Source organism: Microtus ochrogaster, unplaced genomic scaffold, assembly GCF_000317375.1.
Source record: "Microtus ochrogaster isolate Prairie Vole_2 unplaced genomic scaffold, MicOch1.0 UNK16, whole genome shotgun sequence".
NCBI lineage: Eukaryota > Metazoa > Chordata > Mammalia > Rodentia > Cricetidae > Microtus > Microtus ochrogaster.
This window is the reverse complement of record NW_004949114.1, coordinates 3,590,248-3,615,542: the sequence shown is the minus strand read 5'-3', so window position 1 is coordinate 3,615,542 and position 25,295 is coordinate 3,590,248.

Below are 25,295 nucleotides of genomic sequence, written 5' to 3'. Positions count from 1 at the left end.
TCGAGAGAGACCGGGCAGTGTGAGTGTGGGCTGGCCTGGAGCCTTGCTGTCGAGAGAGACCGGGCAGTGTGAGTGTGGGCTAGCCTGGAGCCCTGTTGTCGAGAGAGACCGGGCAGTGTGAGTGGGGGCTATCCTGGAGCCCTGCTGTCGAGAGAGACAGGGCAGTGTGAGTGGGGGCTAGCCTGGAGACCTGTTGTCGAGAGAGACAGGGCAGTGTGAGTGGGGGCTAGCCTAGAGCCCTGCTGTCAAGAGAGACCAGGCGGTGTGAGTGGGAGCTAGCCTAGAGCGCCTCTCAAAGGGTCTAAAGGATGGTGGGGCTGGTTACCGAGTGACATACTGTGGGCAGTCCTCTATTTTGATTGACAGGTTTAAGTTACTAGCCTTTTCCCTACTGCATATGTTCCTTCCCATAATGCATCTGATTGAAATCATATGCACCCCCAAATTACCTAGTTGTAAGATGTCAAATAAAGGTTTCTAGAAGTTCACATAGAAGGCAGTACCTTACTGTACAGGTACCCTAAGCTATCTGAGGCTAGGTCAACTCCCCTACCCGCGTAGGTGGCTATAATGAGTGTGATTGAGTAAAAGCTATCTGGGCTTGATGGCTGTTACGAGGGGAGAAAATGACTTTGGAGTGTGGGAGGGTACAGCTCAATGCAGGCGGAGTCCAGTTTACTCACATGTGTGTTCATAACATGTGTGGCTAAGGATCCCAGGCTGCCAGGCACATTATGAGAAAAGAAACACAGCCCAGACTAAGTGGAGTCCTAGATGGCCAAGCCAGACCTATGCTTGCCTGCTTTAACAACAAAGGACAGATGGCTAGAATCTGCCTGGGAATCACACATTTCTCATCCCTGGATCCACGGCGTGCTATCTGCCTTTAACTGAGTGGTGGCCACTACAGGGGACACCTTGGGGTTCTAGTGGCAGTGCTGGGCTGATTGCTCCTCCACCTGATAAAACAGAGACTTTAGGTTAAAGCCTGGATCCTCGCAGCCCTAGCATGTGAGGCCCAGACACCCATCTCCAATCTGCTATTTAAAGAGACAGGAAAGAGGGAGGGAGGAGACAGGGGACTTCTTGAGTGTAGCCATATTGGGAAGGCTGGACAAATAAAGTGGCCTAGTGACCCTCAAGTCCATTGTTAATATATTAGTGAAGCAATCCTGGTCAGTGTGGTCTCAGCCATCATCCACCCTCATTATTTGCACTCAGGTTTGATGGAGGAAGGTCATTGGTTGATTAAATAAAGAAGCTGCTTGCCCTGATAGGTTAGAACGTAGGTGGGAGGAGTGTCATTGGTTGATTAAATAAAGAAGCTGCTTGCCCTGATAGGTTAGAACGTAGGTGGGAGGAAGAGGAAGTGAGCTCAGAGACTCAATAGCTCTCCTCTCGGGGGCAGACGCCTCAGAGAGACACGATGCTCCACTCTTGCGGGCAGAGGCGAGAGCTCTGCTCTCTGAGGCACACGCGATGAAGCTCCGACCCAGGATGGACATAGGCTAGAATCTTCCCGGTAAGACCGGTGCTACACAGATGATAAGAAATGGGCTAGTCCAGGTGCGAGAGTTAGCCTAGAAGAGGCTAGATAGATGGGCCAAGCAGTGCTTAAAAGAATACAGTGTCCGTGTAATTATTTCGGGTAAAGCTAGCCTTGTGGGCAGCGGGGTGCTGGGGACGCAGCCCCGCTGCTCCTATTACAACACAGGTTTGTACAGTAAGGTGCTTTCCCACAGCTGAAGGATGCCAACACAAAGCCTCCTGAAGGCTACAGCTGATGCTAAGCTACATTTTAACAGAGCTGAGCAACTGGCAGAGACTCCTTCAGGTTTCTTGTTTTCCTCAGACAGCCATGGAAGGTGTGACTAGGGCGCCCCCTGCAGACAGTCACAGCTTCCACAACTTGGGGACTCCAGCTGCCCTGTCTTTGAAGAAAGGAACCAGGACAGGCTTAGTTTGCTGTTTGCAGGCTCACACAGTCAACTGCTTCCCTGGATGGTAAGCTTAAAAAACAAAACAAAACAAAACAAAACAAAAAAAGCTCTGGAGCATTTGGCCCAATGGTAAAATGGCATTTTACTGATAGATATCTTTCAGTCCATCAGCTCTGGGAGGAAAACCAGCTTTAAGACTTTAAGATACTAAGGCTAAAGATGATGATAAATCATTATTAACTATATATAAACCTCAGCCCTCTGCAAAGAACATTGGGAATCTTTATTGAGTGACAAAAATTAGAACTAAAAAGGCCAAAAGAAAGATGTAATGTGTTCATAGATGTCACACTCACTCCCAAGTTAGTGTCACTTCAGTAAAAGTTCCATCTCCCTCTTTGTGGTTGTCAGTCTTGCTGGTCAACCTGGCAGGATATGGAACCAATCACACAGCAATGCCTCTGGCTGGACAGATGTCTGCACGGTCATTGCCAGCAAGGATAATTCCAGGACCTTCTTCCCCCAGGGAGGGCAGTGCCATTCAATGGCTGTCTCGAGTCTAAAGAGGTCCGAGGAAAGGGTCTGCTGCTTTCCTGTCTAGCTTTCCTTTTTGTGGGTAAGTCTATCTGCTACTGCTTCTGCTTCTGCTGTGATGGCCACCATCCTTCACTGACAGGTTCCTGCTTCACTGAATGGATAACCAGAGACTTTCTGACAATCTTCTAGGGTTTTAGCACAAATCTGGGATTGCCGAGGCATCCAGATTTGTGTACTGAGCAGTTACAGGTTCTCTGCCTCCTGAAAGGAGATGGCCATTGTTGGAGAACACAGACCCTATTGTGTAAGCCAGTCTAGTATACGCACGCGCGCGCGCACACACACACACACACACACACACACACACATCACATGTATTTATATATATAATCCCATCAATCCTATTCATCTAGGAAATCCTGCTTAACATACTTTTTCTGGCCCCTGTGGTGGTTTGGATGAGACTAGTCCCCCTAGGCTCATATGTTTGAATGCTTGGTCCCTGGTTGGTGGAACTGTTTGGGAAGGACCAGGAGGTATAGCTTTGTTGGAGGGAATGTTTTGCTAGGGGTAGGCTTTGGGGTTTCAAAAGCCTATGCCATTCCCAGTTAGTACATTCTCTCTCTCTCTCTCTCTCTCTCTCTCTCTCTCTCTCTCTCTCTCTCTCTCTCTCTGCCTGGTTTCTGGGTCTGAGGATGTAAACTCTCAGCCTCTGCCCCAGAACCATGCCTACAGCCTGCTGCCATGCTCCTCACCATAGTGGTCATAGACTCATCGTCTGGAACCATAAGCCCCAATAAACTCCTTCTTTTGTGAGTTTCCTTGATCATGGTGTGTTACAGAATACTTGTTTAATTATGTAAAAATGTATTGCTGTTTTACCTTGCCTGCCTAAGGTACCTGATTGGTCTAATAAAAAGCTGAATGGCCGATAGTGAGGGAGGAGGTATAGGCAGGACTTCTGGGCAGGGAGAGTAAGTAGGAGGAGGAATTTAGGCTCAAGGAAGAAAGAAAAAGATGCCAGGGCCCAGCCAGTCAGACAGGGAGGAAGCAGGAAAGTATGGCATACAGAATGAAAGGTAAAAAGCCCTGGGGCAAAACATAGATGAATAGAAACAGGTTAAATTAAGTTATAAGAGCTAGTGGGATGGGCTGGAGAGGTGGCTCAGAGGTTAAGAGCCTTGCCTGCTTCTTCAGAGATCCTGAGTTCAAATCCCAGTAACCACATGGTGGCTCACAACCTTCAGTAATGAGATCTGCTGCCCTCTTCTGGCATTAAGTCGTATATTCAGATAAAGCACACACATAAAATAACCTCTTTTTTAAAGAGCTAGTGGAACAAACCTAAGCTAAGAACGAGTATTCATAATTAATAATACATCTTCGTGTCTTTATTTGGGAGCTGGTTGGCGGCCCAAGCACAATTCCAGCTGCAATGGCGCTTTGTCACAGCAACAGAGAATAACCAAAATGGCCCACACTTCTTATTTGAGCCCTAGCCCTATTTGTTTTGCTTTCATCTCTTCCCACTTAACAAATGGACGCTTACTGTCTAAGGCAGGCTTCAAACCCTCCCTTCTCTGCATCTACAATCCTAAACTACACTACATATTATACCATGACTTGTTGTTTGACACAAGACTTTGCTATGTCCTCCTGGCTAGTCTCAAATTCATGCCATTTCCTGGCAGCCTCCCAAGTGCTAGAATTACAAGCATGTCTGGTCTATAGCAAATAATTTACATAATCCTAACTCCCAGACCCCTGCATTGAAACCCAACCTAAGTCAGAATTTCAAGACCTCATTCCCACCTTGGACTACAGCTGTAAAACTAAGGCTTTCAAAGTGGCAGTCTTCCTATCCACCCGTAGGATGATTCTAGTTCCAAAGAGAGCCTGGGATTGATGTGGGATCTGGGAGAGATGCATCAGAGTTGTTGCTATTTCCACCTGACCTTCTATATTGAAAAGGGGAGCTCTGGAGCCTGAGAGACGACTATATGGTTACCTGCACTGGCTGCTCCCCCAGAGGACACAGGTTCAGTCCCAGCACCCACACAGTGGCTCATAACCACTTGTAATTCCAGGGGATCAACCACCCTCTCCTGGCCTCTCTGGCTCATGTATGCACACGGTGTACAGAAACACTCACACACATACACATAGATAAAAATAAGTCTTAAAACGCCAAAATGAATCACTATAGTAATTTTTGGGAGGGACATCATATTGGGCTAGTGGGTGGCCACACTCCTGTGATTTTCTCCCCTTTGAATATTTCAAGAAGTTGTATACCTCTCTTGTTTAATCTGTTTATGGTTAGTTGATTTCAGCAAACCTCCAGTGATTGGATGGGAGATTCGCTTTATCCCTATGCTTCCATTGTACAGATACAAACCTTAAGGCACAGAGCCCAAGACAACAACTGTTCTTAGGATGCCCCTTAAGGGAAGAAACTGGATTCTAATCCAAAGATGGTACTCTTTAAAGTATTTGTGTGTGTGTGTATGTATCTGTCTATGTCTCTCTATCTGTATATGTGTGTGTCTGTGCACGTGTGTGTATTTGTTTGTCTGTGTGTGTCTGAGGGTGTGAGTATATTTGTCTTTCTCTGTGGATGTATGTGTATGTGTCTAGGTGTGTGTGTGTCTGTGCAAGTGTGTGTAATTGTCTATGCTTGTGTGTGTATTGTTCACGTGGTGCTGGGGAGCAGACCTAGGGCTTTTCATATCTGAGGTAAGCAAGTTACACCAAGGTGCTACTCCCTTCAGCCTTCCTAAGTCTGAGGATGCAGGCCTAAGAGCAAAGAGGAAGTATAGGTCTGGATAGTGTGCTTTGAAGTGCCTGGACTCACAGGCCGTCCTATCTCCATCAAGGCCACAGCTGGTACCCCAGACATCTTATCACTGGGATGTGGTCCCTGAGGAGGGTGCTACAGACAGGTACTTGCCATTCACATGCTCCCTTCCCAGCTGTGTTAGGTCTTCCTTGGGAAGCCACTCACCCCTTGTGCCTTTGACTACACTGGGAACTGAGGGGTCTGTGAGACGCATGCTGTGTGTGGTTTACTGTAAGCTTCTGAGAAACCTTGTGAATGTGCATTGCCCGACCACTTCATGGGTAGGACATCACACCCAGCTACCCTGCATTGCTGGGGGAGCACATTCCGCTCCTTTAGCGAATAGCTTTTAAGATACTAGCCCACTTGGGCATGGTCTCTTATACTGTTTATACCGATGTAAAGCACACCTCTGACCCCTTTTCCAGCTGCAGGATTTGGTTGCTGTTCTCCGTTCCAGCAGAGGATTGTGATCCGTGAGTCTACCCCAAATAAATAACCCTCTATTATTCTCAATTCTGAGCTAGTGTGAGATTTCTTTTAAGAGTCCTTCTTCACTGCATATCACATCATGCTAGAAAACATACATGCTCAACATGTTCTGGTTCTAAGCTTGCCAGGGTAGGGTGCTGTGGCCTAAACATCATGACTTGGTCTTCTTGCATGAGGCATCTGAGATAATAACCAGTTGTCCTCAGCTTACACGGGGACAAGAGCTTAAGATGGTGGTGACTTAATATATCAGGGTGGCAAAGGTTCTCTGGAAATGTGATGCTCTGGATGCAGGCAGGATGGGGTTCTCTCAGTTCCTCATCTGCTGCTTACTCCTGTGCTCCTCCATGGTACCTATCCAGCAGCTGGCCCAGAGCCTCTCCAGCCAGGTCCTGCTTACTTGAGCCCTCATTGTCTTCTGGAAATTTCTTTTGGTTTTCACCGGGATTGTAGACTCCTGTCACACAGTCCAAGTGTCTGAAGTCAAGAGAGGGAAGTACCAAGCATTTCCCCTTCCCATTCCTCCACCCACCTGCAGCTTGAGTGTGTATCTTTGTCATGGTATCGCATGGAGCCACATTTATGGGCTCCCAGATTTACATTTTTGGTACCAAGAAAATAAAACTCAAGTCATTCTGTTACCCTGAGCAGTTGATGCTAAGAAGCCCCTGATGCTAAAAAGAAATCCCACACTAGCTCAGAATTGAGTATAATAAAGGGTTATTTATTTAGGGGTAGACTCATAGACTCCTCTTCTTGAATGGGAAACAGCAACAGAATTCAGCAGCTGGAAGAGAGAGGGAGTGTGCACTTTATATTGGCATTTATAGTATAAGAGGCCATGCCCAAGTGGGCAGGTAACTTAAAGGCTACTGGCTGAAGGATTTCCTACAGCATCCCTCCCCTTTTGTTTAAATTAGAGAGTTCTAAGCCTAATACAAAATTATATACAATAAGAACAAATATCAAGTATAAAAATTAGAATTACAACCAGCATAAACAATATCAAGCAAGAAACTTGTGATAAATGTTTCAATAATTATCCTATCCTCAGTAGTCTAAGTCTTATATTATGAATAACTTGGCCAAGTCATGAGAGGAAGACTATCTAGTCTTCAACCCCATTGAAGACCCAAGAAGGGAAATAATATTACTTGAGTAGGCAGGAAGTGCAATCAAGCAACTTCCAAAATGTGCAACAAATGACAGAGACAACTGGCTACCTAGGCAATTATCCAAAGTCTCATTTGCAACATTGGAGCAACCAACTTTGGCTAAGGCCTAGAGTAACTGACATTTTCAGAGGTAGGAATTTTTTCAAAACTGTTTTACTCTGTCTTGGCAAGATTTGACAGTCTTTTTTCTTGTATACTGCTTGTCCTGTCCAGAAATTGTATAGGTAGTTCCTTGCCCAAAGGCCAGTTTTGCCAAGAAGAAAACAAGCTCTGAGTGTCTTTGGTGCTCAACATTCTCTTGGGAATAAATCGATGCTTCCAGGAGCAATTGTGTCTCATGTCAACAGAACATGACACAATTTATTATGTCTAAGTTATTTAAATGCTGTATTCTACAACTCTTTAAAGTGGTTGAAGATTACCTATCTATGCAGAATACAATCACTATGTATCTAAAGAACCTGATTAGTCTGACTAAAAGTATAACAAACATGAATGACTATTGACCTATAATCCTTAATACCTATAAAGTTTAAAGACTAAGACTTTATATTAGAATATTAAACAATCCTTAAACAACTGTGCAACAAATGAGGACAATGACCTCAAAATGTAAACAATGTATAAATATCTTGATCAGAGGTAGAAATGTATATTTTAATATGATAAATATATTCTAAAATTGTACAAAATGTCTTAAGTAGAGGTAGAAGCATGCCTGCATACAATATGACAAAATAACTTTGCCTAGGTATACAAATATTGTAGACAGAAATAGGAACATACTTGTGCTGGGCGGTGGTGGCGCACGCCTTTAATCCCAGCACTTGGGAGGCAGAGGCAGGCGGATCTCTGTGAGTTCGAGACCAGCCTGGTCTACAAGAGCTAGTTCCAGGACAGGCTCCCAAACCACAGAGAAACCCTGTCTTTAAAAACAAAAAAAAAAAAAAAGAAATAGGAACATACTCAATATAATTTGAATTTGTATTAATATACAAGAATCTATACCAATGTAAAATGCCTATAAATAATAGCTCACAAGTATTCACTCTATTACTTACTATTATTAGTGTGAGTAAGCTCACACTAATCTATTATCCCATCCAATTTCCCATTTTTTTCCTTAAAGAAATCTTGAGCTTACATAATTTCCACCCCAACCTCCAATCCTATACCAATTTTAATCAACCCCTAACTGATGACCCTAATCCTGAAGACAAACTTTGTTGGGAGAGGGGATGTCATCTTCTAGAATTACTTCCAGCTGTCATGGGGGCAATGTTCTTTCTATGGGATTCTGTGAAAGTAAAGTTCCAAGATTCATGTCTGGTATAATTGCACATAGTCTCTGAGTATTCAGTAAGGTTTTTCTGAGGTTCCTATTTGGAGTTCTGGTCATAGCACTGTAAAAAAAGTGCACCATTTCAGCTAACCAATTTGGAACTATCTTGAGCAGCTGGTACCCCAAACAGGTTTTATAGGAGCACTATCAGCATCATGACATCATATCAACTAGGTGGAGTCATTGTTATGGAGCCCCATCTTCTTTCTGGAAACTTCAAAGATTATTACAGGAAAATTCATTGTTCATTGTGGAAAACTTAAACATTATTTATATAAACATATATTTAATGAAAGGTACGACAGAGACAAAAATAGGAATGAAGAAAAGTAATTTTTTTTCTAAATTTTTTCTTCTTTCTGTCCCATACCAGATGGCTCCTGACATGAGACAGAAACTCTGAATTTTTCTTTTAACAACATTCTTGGATTTAGAGAAGGACAGAGTCATTGTCCAACTACAAAGTTAGCTTTGATTTTTAAGTGAGTCATGACTATTATTATAGTATGACCTGTCCTCATAAGTCATAATTCTCTTTGCTTGGTGATCCTATCTGGATAATTTTCTTTTCTTCTTTAGGCTTCTAGATGTCCAGGGTCTCTCGACTTTTTTTTTTTTTTCGAGACAGGGTTTCTCTGTAGCTTTTGGTTCCTGTCCTGGAACTAGCTCTTGTAGACCAGGCTGGCCTCGAATTTCACAGAGATCCACCTGCCTCTGCCTCCCGAGTGCTGGGATTAAAGGCATGCGCCACCACTTCCCGGCTGTCTCTTGACTTTTTGAAGATGAGTATTTTCCTGCAAAGACAAGAACAGAACTCTGTCCTAACCCTTATGAGGTTTCCTTACCATTTGTATGGTTATCACCTCTGTGAATGAGCCATCATTTCTCTTTTTCAAGAGATTTCCCACCGGGTGGTGGTGGCACATGCCTTTAATCCCAGCACTCCAGAGGCAGAGGCAGGCGGATCTTTGTGAGTTTGAGGCCAGTCTGGTCTATAAGAGCTAGCTCCAGGATAGGCTCCAAAGCTACAGAGAAAACCCTGTCTCAAAAACAATTCCCCTTTTCAAATTGAATCTTTATTAATTTTGATGGTATCCATAACATTTCTTCTTCTGTGGAAACAAGAGCAAAACCCCTTCCTCAATGTAGCATACCTCCTGGTTTCCATTGTGAGGTCAACACATCCTTGAAATACACAAGCTGATTTAATTCAGAAGATTTTTCTCTTATCTAATGTCTTTCTGTTGTCCCTTTCTCATTAGCGTTAAGAAAATTCAAGGCATTATGAAATTTATTTCTGGGGTATTTTCCATCTCTTTCTGTTTGTTTAACATATCTTTTATAGTTCAATTTAATATTTCTATAACTGCTTGACCTGTAGGATTGTTTGGTATACCTGTAATATACTTTATATTATAATAAGCAAAAACTGTTTCATTTTCTTAGAGACATATGCTGGACCATTGTCTGTCTTTTTTTGTGCAGGGATACCCTTGATGGCCATAACTTCTAATAAATGCATGACTATTGAATCAGCCTTTTCTGAGCTCAAAGCAGTTGCCCGTTGAAAACCTGAATAAGTGTCAATGGTGTGGTGTACGTATTTTAACTTTCCAAAGTCTGCAAAGTAGAACACATCCATCTGCCAGATTTCATTCCTTTGAGTACTCCCTGCAGGTAGCAATGCTTAGTTATAGAAAGAGCAAATAGGACATCTCTTTATAATCTCTGTATCTTGTTGCCATGTAATAGGAAACTCTTCAAGCCTTTGCTATTGACATGCTGTTTCTTATAAAATTCTGAGACCTTCAACATATTTTTAACCAATAATCAATCAATTTCTGTATTACCTTATGCTAGAGGACCTGGCAGACCCATATGGGATTGATGTGTGTTATTTATATGGGACAAAGTCTATTCCTGATTATATCTTGAACCTGAATAAATAATGAAGTCAATTCTGTATCATCTGGTATAAATTTAGCAGTTTCAATATACAAGACAACTCTTTCTGCATATTGTGAATCAGAAATTATATTGAGAGGTTCTTTAAAATCTCTTAGCACCATGAGAATAGCATATAATTCTGCATTTTGAACAGAATCATAAGAGCTTTGTTCAACTTTACTTAAATCTTCTGATTTGTAACCTGCCTTTCCTGATTTATTTGCATCAGTATAGAATGGACAGACTCCAGTCATTGGTGTGTCACATACAATGCAGGGAAGGATCCAAGTAGTTTTCTTTATAAGATTAATTCTATCATTTTTGGGATAATTGCTACTAAACTCTCCTAAAAAATTAGCACAAGCTCTTTGCCAAGGTTCATTGTCTTCCCATAATTTTTAATTTCATCAATAGTAAAAGGCACTATAATCTCTGCTGGGTCTATTCCTGCTAAATGACAAAGTCTCAATTTTCCTTTTATAATTAATTCGGAGACCTTTTTATACAGATTTTTTTTTTTACTCTGTTTATGTGGTTAAAAGATCCATTCTAAGATAATATCTTCCCTCTGCATTAAAATTCCTGTAGGAGAAATTCTGGATGGCAATATGACTAGAATGCAATTAAGATTAGGATCCACCCTATCAGCATGAGCCTCCTGTAATTCTTCAACAACAATCAATTCCTATTCCACTTCAGCTGTTAATTCCCTGGGGCTATTTAAGTCTTTGTCACCTTAAACAAACTATTAGATCAGGTGTTATCCCAACAACTGGTTGTAGGCTAGAAATGTCTCCTAACAATCTTTGAAAGTCATTGAGTCCACACTCAATCTCTCCTAATTTGTACCTTTTGTGTTCTAGTTTTCTGTAAATCTATTTTATAACCTAGGTAATTGACAGAATCTCCTCTCTGTATTTTTTTTCAGGAACAATTTGTAATCCCCATTTTCGCAAAACTTTCTTTACTTCTTCAAACATTTTTTTTCTAAAGTATCTGTGTTTGAATCAGATAGCAAAATGTCATCCATGCTATGATAAAGTGTAGATTTAGGAAATTTTTAACGTATTATTTCCAATGACTGACTTACAAAATATTGACACAGGGTGAAGCTATGGAGCATTCCCTGTGGAAGGATTGTCCACTGCTATCTCTTAGTAGGCTGAGGATTATTATAAGTAGGCACTGTGAAGGCAAATTTCTCTCTGTCCTTTTCTTGTAAAGGTGTAGTGAAGAAACAATCTTTTAAATCAATAACTATGAGAGACCATCCTTTTGGTAATGGAGAAGACAGGAATTTTTTTTAAAGATTTATTTATTTATTATGTATACAGTGCTCTGTCTGCATGTGTGCCTGCATGCCAGAAGAGGGCACCAGATCTCATTACAGATGGTTGTGAGCCACCATGTGGTTGCTGGGAATTGAACTCAGGACCTCTGGAAGTAAAGTCAGTGCTCTTAAGCTCTGAGCCATCTCTCTGGCCCAAGACAGAGGAATTCTAAATTGTAGAGGGCCCATAGGTTGAATAACCTTGTTTATAGCTATAAAATCTGTCACCATTCTCCAGTTTCCTGATTTTAAAACAACAAATACAGGAGAATTCCAAGGGCTGGTAGATTCTTCAATATGGTGAGCATCACCAGATGGTGGTGGCACACGCCTTTAATCTAGCACTTGGGAGGCAGAGGCAGGTGGATCTCGGTGAGTTTGAAGCCAGCCTGATCTACAAGCGCTAGTTCCAGTACAGGCAACAAAGCTACAGAGAAACCTTGTCTCAAAAAAAAAAGCCAAAATGGTGAGCATCTAGTTGCTTCTGTATCAGCTGTTCTAAAACCTGCAGTTTGTCTTCTGTTAAAGGCCACTGTTTAACACATATTGGCTTCTCAGTTAACCATCTTAAAGGCAGGACTGTTGGTACTGCTAAAGGTTTGCTTGTTTTTTTATGTTCTTGTACAGCATGAATGACTGGTGACCTTTGTGTAAAGTACTTTATAATATCCTTCCTAGAAATGTAAGTTTCTGGGACTGCAAGAATCTGGGTATTCCATTGCTGCTCATAAATTTATTGTCATATTAGCCACATACAGCCTCAGCCTTCCTCTCTATCCTTCTGGCCTATGCATTCAACCCATCTTGTGCTTTGTTTAACTTGAGATATGGTTCTAATTCCTAGGAATTGAACATTTGCCTCTTGGAGAGGCCAATTTGGATGCCAAGATTCTAGAGTAATAATACTTTTGTCTACACCTGTGTCTATCAAACCCACAATTATAATGACATTTATACAAACTCCTAGATTTGGTCTTTGATCATCTATAGAAGTCTGCCAGAATATCTGTTTCCTATTTCCTATGGGAATTCTTGGTTCATCCTCCATGTTTATTCCATCATCCAGAACGGTATGGTCTTTTACAAAAGACTCTAGATTTTTTTGATTTTCCTGGTGAGACATGTTCTCCACAGTGGCTGGGAATGACTGGACCACTTCTAACTTGGGGGCCTGCGAAAGACCCCCCAAAGAGTTTCCCAATGGTATCGGGTGGCCTTATCTGTCTTTTGTTGATCTGCATTCATTTGTCCAATGTCAGCCTTTGCCACACCTTCTACATTATCCAGAAGGTTGATATCTTTTATTTTTGCCATTCCCAGAGGAGACATAATTTAGAATCTAGGAATTCCTTATCTTCAGTCCCTTCTCAGATGTCCTATTTTACCACAATTAAAACATTTGGCATTTTGATGTCTTCTCATTCCTTTGGAAATTGCTTTTCCTACCCAAGATTCAGTATTATGGTCAAATGTCTCAGTGTTCATTGATGCAGGATCCATTCATCCACTGGTGCTGATCTAACCTTTAAAGGCCCAAGATCTTTTTGCATTCTAATTTGGCATTTTCAAAAGCCAGAGATTCAATAAGTACTTGTCTAACACCTGGGTCTGTTACTGCTGCTATTTGTACAGCCCTAGTTAATCATTGTCAAAAGTCACTAAAGGGTTCTCTCTGGCCACGTTTAACCCTGGTATATGATTCAATTCATTTTCCTATTCTTGATCTTGTCCCAAACATTTAAGGCTGCTTTGTGGCATAGGAACAAGATTTGTTCATCATAAAAAGCTTGAGCCTATGGGTCAGCATAAGTACCCTTGCCAAGAATTTGATCTTGAGAAGTCTCAAGACCTTTTGCTTTTCCCTGTTGTTCTAAAATTTTTACCTCTTCTCACAAATAACATTTCAATAGTAATTGTGGCCCATCATTCAAGACTGCTGAAACCAATTGAAGCCAGTTGTGTGGGATAGCCTTAATGCTAGAAGCCCATGTCTTTACCATCTCCTTAACAAATGCTGAATGCAAGCCATAAGATACTACTGCTTGCTTAATTTCTTTTAAATCATCCATTCCTATAGGTATCCATCTATCTTCTTTGGATCTTTTTGGGTCTTTAGAACTTGATGCTTTGTCAGAGTAGATTACAGAGTAGGAAGCTAAAACCCTGGGTAAGTCATCTCTGACAGCTTCTGGTGATGTTGAATCCTGTCCTTGTATCTTTTTTTCCTTGCTCATCAGCTCCAATAATTTCCTCAATCGTTTCAAATCTTTTTGCTATTGTCTTTGATAAAGCCTGAATCTCCTGTTCTGTACATATTTCTAGTGATTTCATTGAGGCTCCTAGCCTCTGGTCCTCATTCTGCAGATGGGACTCCAAGGTCTGAAGTTTTTCTTTTAAAGATAACATCTCATCCTTGGACATTATTTGGATAGTGTGCAGATTGCCTTCCTAAAGAGATACTCTATCTACTAAACTATCATAACTTTTTAACAGATTTTAATTGTCAAATTCAACAGTATGAATTATTTCAGATAATTTCTCAGTATCCTTTGACATGGATTGAATTTTGTTTGTCAAATTAATGTTATCATTTTCAATAGTAGTAATTTTTCAGGTAACTTTTGATTTTTAATCCTGTCAGCTGGCTGTTCATTATTAGTCTGTAAAGACTGTATCATTTCTAAAAGCGCCTCATTCGGGAGAGGGACTTGATGGGGGAGGGGGAGGGAAATGGGAGGCGGTGGCGGGGAGGAGGCAAAAATCCTTAATAAATAAATAAATTAAAAAAAAAACTAAAAGCCTGGCGGTGGTGGCACACGCCTTTAATCCCAGCACTCGGGAGGCAGAGGCAGGCGGATCTCTGTGAGTTCGGGAGGCAGAGGCAGGCGGATCTCTGTGAGTTCGAGACCAGCCTGGTCTACAAGAGCTAGTTCCAGGACAGGCTCCAAAACCACAGAGAAACCCTGTCTCAAAAAAACCAAAAAAAAAAAAAAAGAAAAAAGAAAAAAAAACTAAAAAAAAAGCGCCTCATTCTTGGCTCTGTTATCAAAACCATTTTCTTAAGAATATAATATACAGAAGAAAACTGAGTTCCAATATCCAATAAATGGATGTCTCACAATAACCATATAAGCCTTGAAGTATAAATTCATACTATCAGCAAAAAAGGTTATTAAAATTTTGCATAGTAATATTATCTACAATTATATAACTTTTAAGTTTATTGATTTATTTATTAATCAAATAGTTACCTTTATTATGTGGTTCAGTAAATTGTTTTGTGTGTAATAATCTTTTTTTGGTTTTCTTTTTTTTAAAGATTTATTTATTTATTTATTTATTATGTATACGACATTCCTTCCATGTATGCCAGAAGAGGGCACCGGATCTCATTATAGATGCCTGTGAGCCACTATGTGGTTGCTGGGAATTGAACTCAGGACCTCTGGAAGAGCAGTCAGTGCTCTTAAGCTCTGAGCCATCTCTCTAGCCCTTTTTTGGTTTTCTTGAGACAGGGTTTCTCTGTAGCTTTGTAACCTGTCCTGGAACTAGCTCTTATAGACCAGGCTGGCCTCAAACTCACAGAGATCTGCCTGTCTCTGCCTCCCAAGTGCTGGGATTAAAGGTGTGCACCACCACTGCCTGGCTAGGTGTAATGATCTTCATTGTCCAGCAGGTGTCGTGGTTGCAGCTGTGTGGTGAAGAGTCATGACTGGCGGCATGAATAGTCCTGCACTGCTTTGGTTTTCCACCTTGGTGCCTGGTTAAATCCTGACAAATATACTTTGCTTGACAAATTAAAGGCAATTAAATCAGTTCCTTACATGGACCAAGGAACCAGAACTCATGAGCTGGGAGCACAAACCAGAAGCTGCATACATTGATGAGTGGCAGGGAATGTGGTGGCGGGTGTGTGTGTGTGTGTGTGCGCGCGCGAGCTTGGGAAATTTCCAAGTATCCTCACATTTAGCTCTGCTGTGGTGGGGTTTTACAAAAAACTGCTTAGTAGGCAGGGGTCAGAGACCTTCTGGGCCATGTACTGTTTGGGCCTTTTAGACCCATCTACCCAGTAGGTGTGGAGTTGGGATTCATGTGGGGCGCCAGATGAAGATGGATGCTAAAAAGAAATCCCACACTAGCTCAGAATTGAGTATAATAAAGGATTATTTATTTAGGGGTAGACTCATAGACTCCTCTGCTTGAATGGGAAACAGCAACCGAATCCAGCAGCCAGAAGAGAGAGGGAGTGTGCACTTTATATTGGCATTTATAGTATAAGAGGCCATGCCAAAGTGGGCGGGTAATTTAAAGGCTACTGGCTGAAGGATTTCCTATAACAAGCCCTTATCAGTTTGCCCAGCTGGAGGCTTTGGCATCACAGTCAAACATATATCTCTGGTGTAGGAGGTTCTTCTGCTCATGTGTTGCTTTCATTGGTTAATGAATAAAGAAACTGCCTTGGCCTTTTGATAGGGCAGAACTTAGGTAGGTGGGGAAAACAAAACTGAATTCTGGGAGGAAGAAGGGAAGAGTCAGAGAAACCATGGATCTTCCGCCTGAGATGGATACCGGTTAGAATCTTGCTGGTAAGCCACAGCCATGTGGCGATTAACAGATTAATAGAAATAGGTTAAATTAAGATGTAAGAATTAGCCAATAAGAAACCAGAGCTAATGGACCAAGCAGTGTTTTAATGAATACGGTTTCTGTGTGGTTATTTTGGGGCTAAGCTAGCTGTGCGGCTGGGACAAACCAGCAGCTCCCTTGCAAAATATCTCAATGGGCATCAAGCAGAGGTGTCTGACCATGGCCAGGATGTCCTACTTGCTGGGGTTCGCCATGCTCACCAGAGAATCAAAGATAAGTGGTTTCTGCCAGTTTAACTAAGAGTTAAACTGCTCTCTTCAAAGCTGCCAGAATCGTAAAAGTCAAGGAAAACTTTTGTCCCCTGTGGGAGACCTGTCTCATGGGTTGGACAGGCAGCATGTGGCAGTGGACTCTGCCCCTCCCTGCTGTGCACACATATGCACATACACTTCACTGTGGGAGTCTCCTGTAACATTTTCACTCACGGTTAGATATCTCTAACCTCTCCTTCCCCTCCTCCCTCCTCCTTCACATCCCACCTCCCCATTCTTGTTTCTGGCTTTGTGGTTCAGGCTGCCCTAAAGCATGTGATCATCTGGCCTCAGCCTTCCAAGTGTAGGTGTACAGGTAAGCCCCACCACACTAATATTATTGACTTATTGACTTATTTAGGCAAACTTTCTCTAGTCAGACTTTCCTTCTAGTCAGCTCTGTCCCATCAATTGGCTCCCAAATAACCACACAGAGACAAGAATGGTCAGGTACCTCTGCTTGATGCCCATTGAAATGTATGTGGATAAAGTGATTTGCTACCAAGTCTGATGACCTGAGTTTAGTCCCTGGGACCCATTTGGTGAAAGGAGAGGACTGATATTTGTCACATGTCTGTACATGCACACACACACACACACACACACACACACACACGATGGTTAAATGAGAGTGGCCCCCATAAGCTCATATATTTGAATGCTTAGTTCCAAGCTGGTGGAACTGTTTGGGAAGGATTGGGAGGTGTGGTCTTGCTAGAGGAGGTGTGTCACTGAAAGCTGGCTTCAAGGTTCCCAGCAATCTTGTGGATCAAGATGTGCTCTCTCAGTTGCTCCTTGTTCTGCCATCATGGACTTTAACCTTCTGAAACTGCAAGTCACACTAAATGTTTTCTTTTATAAGTTGACTTGGTCATGGCATTTCATCACAGCAATAGAAAAGTAATTAAGACACACACGCAAAATAAATCAATTGAAAACAGCAATAGGCATGTGCCAACAACCATGCCCAGCTAGATTTATTTATTTATTTATTTATTTATTTATTTATTTATTCATATCTCTCTCTGTATGTGTGTGGTATGTGTTGTGTAGGTAAAGTGTACTCACATATAATGAGCAGAGGTTAACATTTGGATATTTTCTTCAATCACTTCTCTGTCTCCCTTTATTTAGAGACAGTCTCTCACTGAGTTTTGCCATTGCATATAGACTGGTTGGCCATCAGCCCTCAGGACCTGCCTGTCTCTCACCACACTCTACACTACAGACAGCACGAACATCTGGCTCTTATTTGGTTGCTGGGATTTGAAGTGAAGGTTGTTTAAAAAACTCTACCCACTGAGCCATCTCCCAGCCCTGCTTCCAATGCCCTGTTCTCCATCTGGATTTCTGTTGGCTCTGCACCTATTTAGGTTCACATTCCTTGCTTTATCCCGTGAGCTTTATGTTGCTGTATTTTATTCAGGTGTTTTACTGGAAGATTTGGCCTTGAGAAAACCTCCCTCTCTGTCTCTGTCTCTGTCTCTGTCTCTGCTCCCCCCACTTCAGCTATACAAAGAAACATTTTATTTTACAAGTTAGAAGTATTCCCTAGATATTTCTGACTTACTCCATTATTAACCAATTTCTTATTTCTGTAGATGGGCACTAGGAAAAAAACAATCCTTTTCTGAGAGACTGAATTAGATGTATATAGAATTTGGCTAACTGCATTTGTTCACTAGTGGTATTTTCTGTTAAAGTGAAGTATCCTGCTAGAATGTTAAGTCACATGACAGGAGTAGATATAAACGAGGACACTGATTTATCAATCGGAGCTCTCTCGGTGTGTCTGGTCTACCAGGAGAAATGAAGCCATTCCATGTTTTCACATGACAGGAGTAGATATAAACGAGGACACTGATTTATCAATCGGAGCTCTCTCGGTGAGTCTGGTCTACCAGGAGAAATGAAGCCATTCCATGTTTTCACATGACAGGAGTAGATATAAACGAGGACACTGATTTATCAATCGGACTCTCTCGGTGTGTCTGGTCTACCAGGAGAAATGAAGCCATTCCATGTTTTCCCCTCTAGGATATAATTAGAAGCTGAGCCTGAACAGCATTTTTCAGTTATTCTTAATTTTCAGCTTCTCATTAAAAATGTATATTTGTTGTCTGGGAAGATTTATTAATAGTTCTGTAAATTCTCTGCTGCTCGTTGGGAACAGATTGCATATTTAAATAGGCTTTCCGGGCCCTTGAGAGCAAGCACCACCCTCCTCGAGGCTATGCACTTGGAGGAGAATACCAACCAGGTGGCACCGTGCAGCACCGGTTCCTCCCGTTCTTTTCCGGCACCTCACAGCGGCACCTCACTTCAGCAGCGGCACTTCTGGGTCTGCCTGACCCCACCAAGGTCTACTGCTCCTCCAAGCCAAGGAAGAGCTGGTTTGGGTGGAGCCGGTGGTCACGCGCCCATCTCCCTTCTGTCCACATGATGGCAGTATTGAGTCAAGGCTCAATACGCAGTCCTAGCCTGATAGGGCCCCCGGCTCTGAGAACTGGAAAAGACCTGTTTTTTTTTTCCCTGAGAAAGAATGGTTATGGTTTTCTCCTCCAAGGCAACCCTCCTAAAACCATGCAGAGTGTGGTCTGCCCTCCCCACCTTCGCTGCACCTGGGGGACAATGACAACATTGTGGTGTATTAGGTGATGTTTTGTTTTGAGACTATGAGCATGCGTCTTGGATCGACTTGGTAGGTACAACCGAGCAAGCAGCCTGAATTCCCCAGCTCATTTCATGTGCCAGCCATTCAATGTAAAGGATTATTGGCGTTATTTAAAGAGGGCCTGGGGGGTACTTCCCAGTGAGAGAGCGTTTGCCCAGCATTGCAAAAACAAGACATATCTCACAAACGTGGAGAGAACAGAAGAAACAGTTGAATGTCTGATTTGCCTGTACCGTACGCTTCACCAGAGAGCCATCATCAGAATCTCATAGAGAGACCCGTTAAAGCACAGATTGCTGGATCCTCTCCGCAAAGCTCTTGACTCAGTAGGCTTAGGTTAGGGTCGGCTTATTTGCATTTTAACAAGTTTTCCAGGGATGCTGAAGCAGCTGCACCAGGGATTTGATGCTTTAAACACTCACATTTAGTCCTTAGCAGCCCGTTGGTATAAAAATTGTCTTCACTTGGCAGATAAAAAAACCCTAGGTTCAGAAAGCTAGGTTGAGGCTGGGGATTTAGTCTAATGGAAGAGAACTCACTTAGACAAATTGCCCGATAACATACCCTAGTAGTACGTGCCTTGTCGATCTGAACCCCAAATCCTCCCTCTAGCTACTGCACCTGTTCTTTGTGTGTGTGTGGGGGGAATCCCTCTGATTGCCATGGCTTCCAAACTCATGAAACAGGGACCAATACCAGTGCAACATCTTGAGACTTGAAGAGTGTAGCAATCGCCCTGTGTGTGGCAAAGAAGCCGCCGAGGTGGCAAGTGCCGATGCGCTTTTGTGTGGGACGCAGTTCTTGGTGCCAGATATCGGCATGTCTGTCTTTGGAAATGAAATATTGGTGCTATTAGGTATTTTAACACCCAGACTCCAGCCTTGAATCTGGAAGATGCTGTGAAAATGAGGCAGGAGAAAGAGGAAGTAACTATAGGGCCTGCAAACTTGCTCATGGAGGAAACAGAGTTTGTCTGTGAAGATAAGCAAATCAAGATTGGGTGCCCTTTCCCTAGCTGTGAATTGACACAATATTGATTCATCCATGGAGCCCTGTGTGTCACCTGAGCAGGGACTCTTTTCTGTGTTTCCTGTCCAGGTATTGCTTTCTTCTACCAATCCCCCAATTTTAGGTCAAGAATTAAACCTGAGCTCTCAGAGACAATATTTGGAATATATATTTGTAAAGAAGGGGAGAAGACACGGAAGAGAGAATGGAGGAAGAGGTAGAAAGAGGGAGGGAGAGGATGCCTCTCCTTCGATTTAGTAGGCTCTGGCTTGCTCCAGTTCCTTCTTTACAATCATCTCATTGGCTGGCGCCATTTCCAAAACAGAGGCATGGCCCAGAGTGTTCTAGAATGCTTCTGGTACCTTCCTCCTTGGGAGTCATCATAACTAGATTGGTTACTTGTCTCGTTGCTATGGCAAAATACCTGGCAAAAGGGTTTCTTCTGGCTCATGGTTCCCGGAGACATTCCGTCATGATAAAGATATAGTAAAGGAGCAAGGGGTGGTTGGTGATTTTGCCTCCATAGCCAGGGAGCATGAGCCAAGAAGAGGCAGGAATCCTTACTGGAGTGGGTAACAGCACAGAGCCTCGTGGTGGGGGGAGGGGCAGGGAGGCCTGTTCACCTCAGGGAAAATTATTCATCCTTGCTCAGGGCAACCATGCTGAACTTACTTTCTCTTTATTTGGGACCCCCAGCCCGTGGAATGATGTCACCCACATTTAAGGTGGGACTTCTCACCTCAATTAACACAATCTAAATAATTCCTCACAGACATGCCTGGAGATTTGTTTCCATGGTGATTCTAAGTCCTGTCAAGTTGGCAATCAGGATTGACTATCACACCTGGAAAAGAGAAGCATCTACTTGGCAGGGAGTAAGAAGAGGGTATGTGGAGACCATGCTCCTGAGAGCGTTGCCCCGAGGGGCACTGCATACTCACCCAACCCACCTCCCTGCTCCAGCTCCCTGGGAGGTAGAGGCCAAAGCCTGGGCCATCAGTCCCGTTAACCTCACACTGTGTACTTGCTGCTCCATAAAGGCCAGAGCTTGTAGGATGGGAAGAGACATTTGAGGGGAAAAATACGATAAGAGAAGGACCAGAAACTGTAAAGATCACATCAGGTGTGTGGTTGCATTTGCTTTACAGCAGCAGAGTACCCGAGACATCGGAGAAAAAGCAGAAGCTTGCGTAGCCTCGCAGCTCCAGATCTTCACTGTTGGTCTGCGTTGCTCTGTCTTGTTGCTTCTGGATTGCAGTGTGGAGAGAGGGAAGGCCTGCTCACCTCAGCAGAGCTAGAAATGAAGAAAGACAGGTGGCGCTGGGCTCCTATGCCCCTTCTGATGACTTGACAATGGCTTTATTTTCTCCTACTGGGCCACATATCCCAAAGCTCCCACTGCATCTCATTGGTGCCACAGATGCAGAAGGGTCTTCACCTTTGGGGGATGTTCCAGACTTTCTAGACCCAAAGTAGTATACTACCAGAGAAAGCCAAACTAACACTTAGAAGTGTGACCTGCAAGTTTGGAGGCTGGGACAGTGGCCTAGACCCTCATTTTGTCATTCCTTGCCTGTAATTCAGCTCACACCGGGTCCCCATAGCAGTACACACTGGGACTGCTTGGGACAAGGCCATCCACTTCCAGTCCTCCCAGCCAGAGGAGCTGACTTCTGTCCCCCAAGACAATGTGCCCCTTCATTAATTCCATTCTGCAGATGTTGGTGCTCAGCCTCACTGTTCACCCCAGGCTTCCTCTAGTGACATAACAACCACACACCCCTCAAAGGTAGACTCCATGGTGGACAGAGGGTAACATGTGATCAAAACACGACAGGAGCTCCAGTGTGCAGTACAGAGGGAACCCGAAGTGAAAGCATCGATAACGACACTTTCTTGACTGGCCTAGATGCTCACTGTCTAGTCTGGCCTGAGTAGCTGTCTCCTAGAACTCAAATGTTGATGCTCTAATCCTGTTTGATGGTGTTTGGAGACGGAGCTGGGGCAGAGAATTGGGTCGTGAAGATGAATGATTAGCAACCTTATAAAAAGAAACAACATCTCTCAGTCTGTCTCCTCTCTTTTTAAAAATTATTTCTATTTTTTACGTGTATGGATGTTTGTCTGTGAACTGCTTGCCTATCTAGAGCACACAGGTCCTCTGGAAAAGCAGCCAGTGCTCTTAGCCACTGAGCCCATCTCTTTAGTACCTCAGCTCTCTCTTTACCATGTTAGGGTAAAGCGAGACGGCAGCTACTGCAGACCAGGAAGGGCCTCGCCAAGGGCCATCTCTTTGACCTCCCAGATGCCCAAACTCTGAGATACAAGATTTCTGTTAAGTTGCCAGTCTGCAATATTTTTTGCTTTAGTGTCATTTTCTTAGCTGCTTTGAGGGTGAATACTATATTTAAAAAATATGATATATATATATCACATGGTTAGGGTCTCATATATATATATAAATTCATATTTATATAATGAGCCCCTAACAGTTTTCTATTTTAAAAATAAGGATAATAATGGGCTGGAGAGATGGCTCAGTGGTTAGGAGTGTATACTGCTCTTGCAGAGGATCCAAGTTTAGTTCCCAGCACCTGCAGGATGGCTTACAACCAACTGTGACTCCAGCTTCAGGGGATCAGACACTTCCGGCCACTGAGGGCACCTGCTGCATGAGCACACACCCTTACAGAGACACACAATCGCAAATAGTAAAAATAAAAATTTAAAGTGTAAAAAATAAAGTTAAGTTTACTAATATCCTCTTTATAGGACTGTGGTTTATGGGACAGATGTTAAGTATCCAGAATAACAAACAAGAAAAGAAAGGCAGAGAAGCCACCAAGTGACAGTGCTCCAAGGTGTCTGTAAGCTGCTAAGTTCAGCTCATTGTCCAAGACGTGATCCTACCTTTCAGGGGTACTAACTGGCCTACCCAGAAGGTAAGGCTATGTCAGTATGATTCAACACAATGAAAGGCCCAGCATGGTTTATTAGCATGGGCACAGACTGTGGGGTGGGTTTGCTGCCAACCCCAGCTTGCTATATATTCCTTATGTGAAATATTCGTTCTGGTACACATTTGTAGTTTCTGCTATGTGATGCAGGATTCCCCTCTGTGTGCTGTGAATATCATTGGTTAATAAAGAAACTGCCTTGGCCTGTTGATAGGGCAGAACTTAGGTAGACAGGGAAAACTAAACTGAATGCTGGGAGAAAGGAGGCGGAGTCAGAGAGAAGCCATGTAACCACGCTGGAGACAGATGTTGGAACTTTAGACAGTAAACCACAGCCACATGGCGATACACAGATTAATAGAAATGGGTTAAATTAATATATATGAGTTGGCCAATAAGAAGCTAGAGCTAATGGGCCAAGCAGTGATTTAAATAATACAGTTTCTATGTGATTATTTCAGGGCTGAGCAGCTGGGAACCAACAAGTGGCCACCTCCTCCCAAAGCTTATGTGGGAGGCAAAGCAGGAAGGTTGCTTTAGCTCAGGAATTCAAGGCTTGACTAGCATAGTAAGACTCTGTCCCCGCCCAACCCCACCATGTGTATATGTGTGTGTGTGTTACTATGGATTGAAGCTGGAATCTTACACATGCTAGGCAAGTACTCTACCACTGGGCCTACATCCCCAGTCTTTTGTAATTTAACTTTGAGATAGGGCCTCTCTAGTCCAGGCTGCTCTCTCTCTCTCTCTCTCTCTCTCTCTCTCTCTCTCTCTCTCTCTGTATAGGCATGTGTGCATACATATACATATATGGGGTACATGTGTGTGACAGCCAGACAAGCCTCAAGTGTTGTTCTTCAAGAGATGAAATAGGGTCTTGCTGACCTGTGGATCACTGATTAAGCAGGCTGCTGGGGCACTGTCTGGGATCCTTCTGTCTCCACTTCCCCAGTGCTGGGATTACAGGTGAGCATCACCATCGCCAGCTTTATTGGCTTTTCAAGTTCTGAGGCTTGAACTCTAATCTGAAGGCCTGCATGGGAGGTACTTTACCAACTGAGTCATCTCCCCAATCCTGTTTCTGATCCTCCTGCCTCAGTCTCCCAGACAATTGGGGTTACAGTCTTATATCTCCTGGCCCGATTTGAAAAGAGTGATATTGGCATACACTAACAGTGCTGATTGGTCACTTACTCTTTTTTTCTTTTTTTTTTTCTTTTTTCGAGACAGGGTTTCTCTGTAGTTTTTGGTGCCTGTCCTGGAATGGTCACTTACTCTTAACAAGTGTTTTCCATCACATTATAGGCTGGGCATCCCAAGGTCAGACTGGCGGACCATGGGCAGCAAAGCTAGGTCTCAGACCCAGTTTGTCTTGATCCAAAGCCTGTGGTCTCAGTGGCCATGTGCAGCACAGCCCCTCAGTTGCAGCCATGTCTAAGAATCACCTGTGAGGCTTTGGAGTTTGTTGATGGCTTTAGCTTATCCTGTTCAGGACTTTCCAGAAGCAGGTCTTGAAGAATAAGGTAGAACATTTTAGGCAAATGTAGACAGAAGTGACCAAGGTGGAGAGGCTGGAACTAATGGGCCAGGCAGTGTTTAAAAGAATACAGTTTCCATGTAATTATTTTGGGGGCATAAGCTAGCCAGGCAGCCGGGAGCTGGGGCGGTAGGAACACAGACCGCCACTGCATACAACAGAGTGGCACCCAACGTGGTAACTAAATCCACTTAAAAACCTGAGAAGTCTTAGAAATAAGGGAAAAAGAGTTTAACAGATTTTGCTGTTTTCTAGGACATGCTGTAGAGAGATTTCCTGATTCAGCAATAGCAGCAGAAAAAATGTTGCGTCATTTTAAAGCGCGGCTTCCTGGGGCTGTGCCTCCAGTGCAAATTTTGACTTTAAAGCATTTCAATGGCTTTTATGGGACTGGATATTTGTGTACCCGCTCGGGATCGGAAGAGAGTGCTCTGAGAGTGCCAATGGCTCAGCTTTTCCTGCCTGGGCAGAAGGCAGAATCAGACTTGGTCAGGCAGGAGAGCATGGCGGATTCCTGCTGCCATACAGAGAGGTGTTTTCAGACTTCAGACTGTGCAGTGCTCTGCATGTCAGATTTGGCTGTAACTTGGATGAAAAGAGTTTCTTTCTTTCTTTCTTT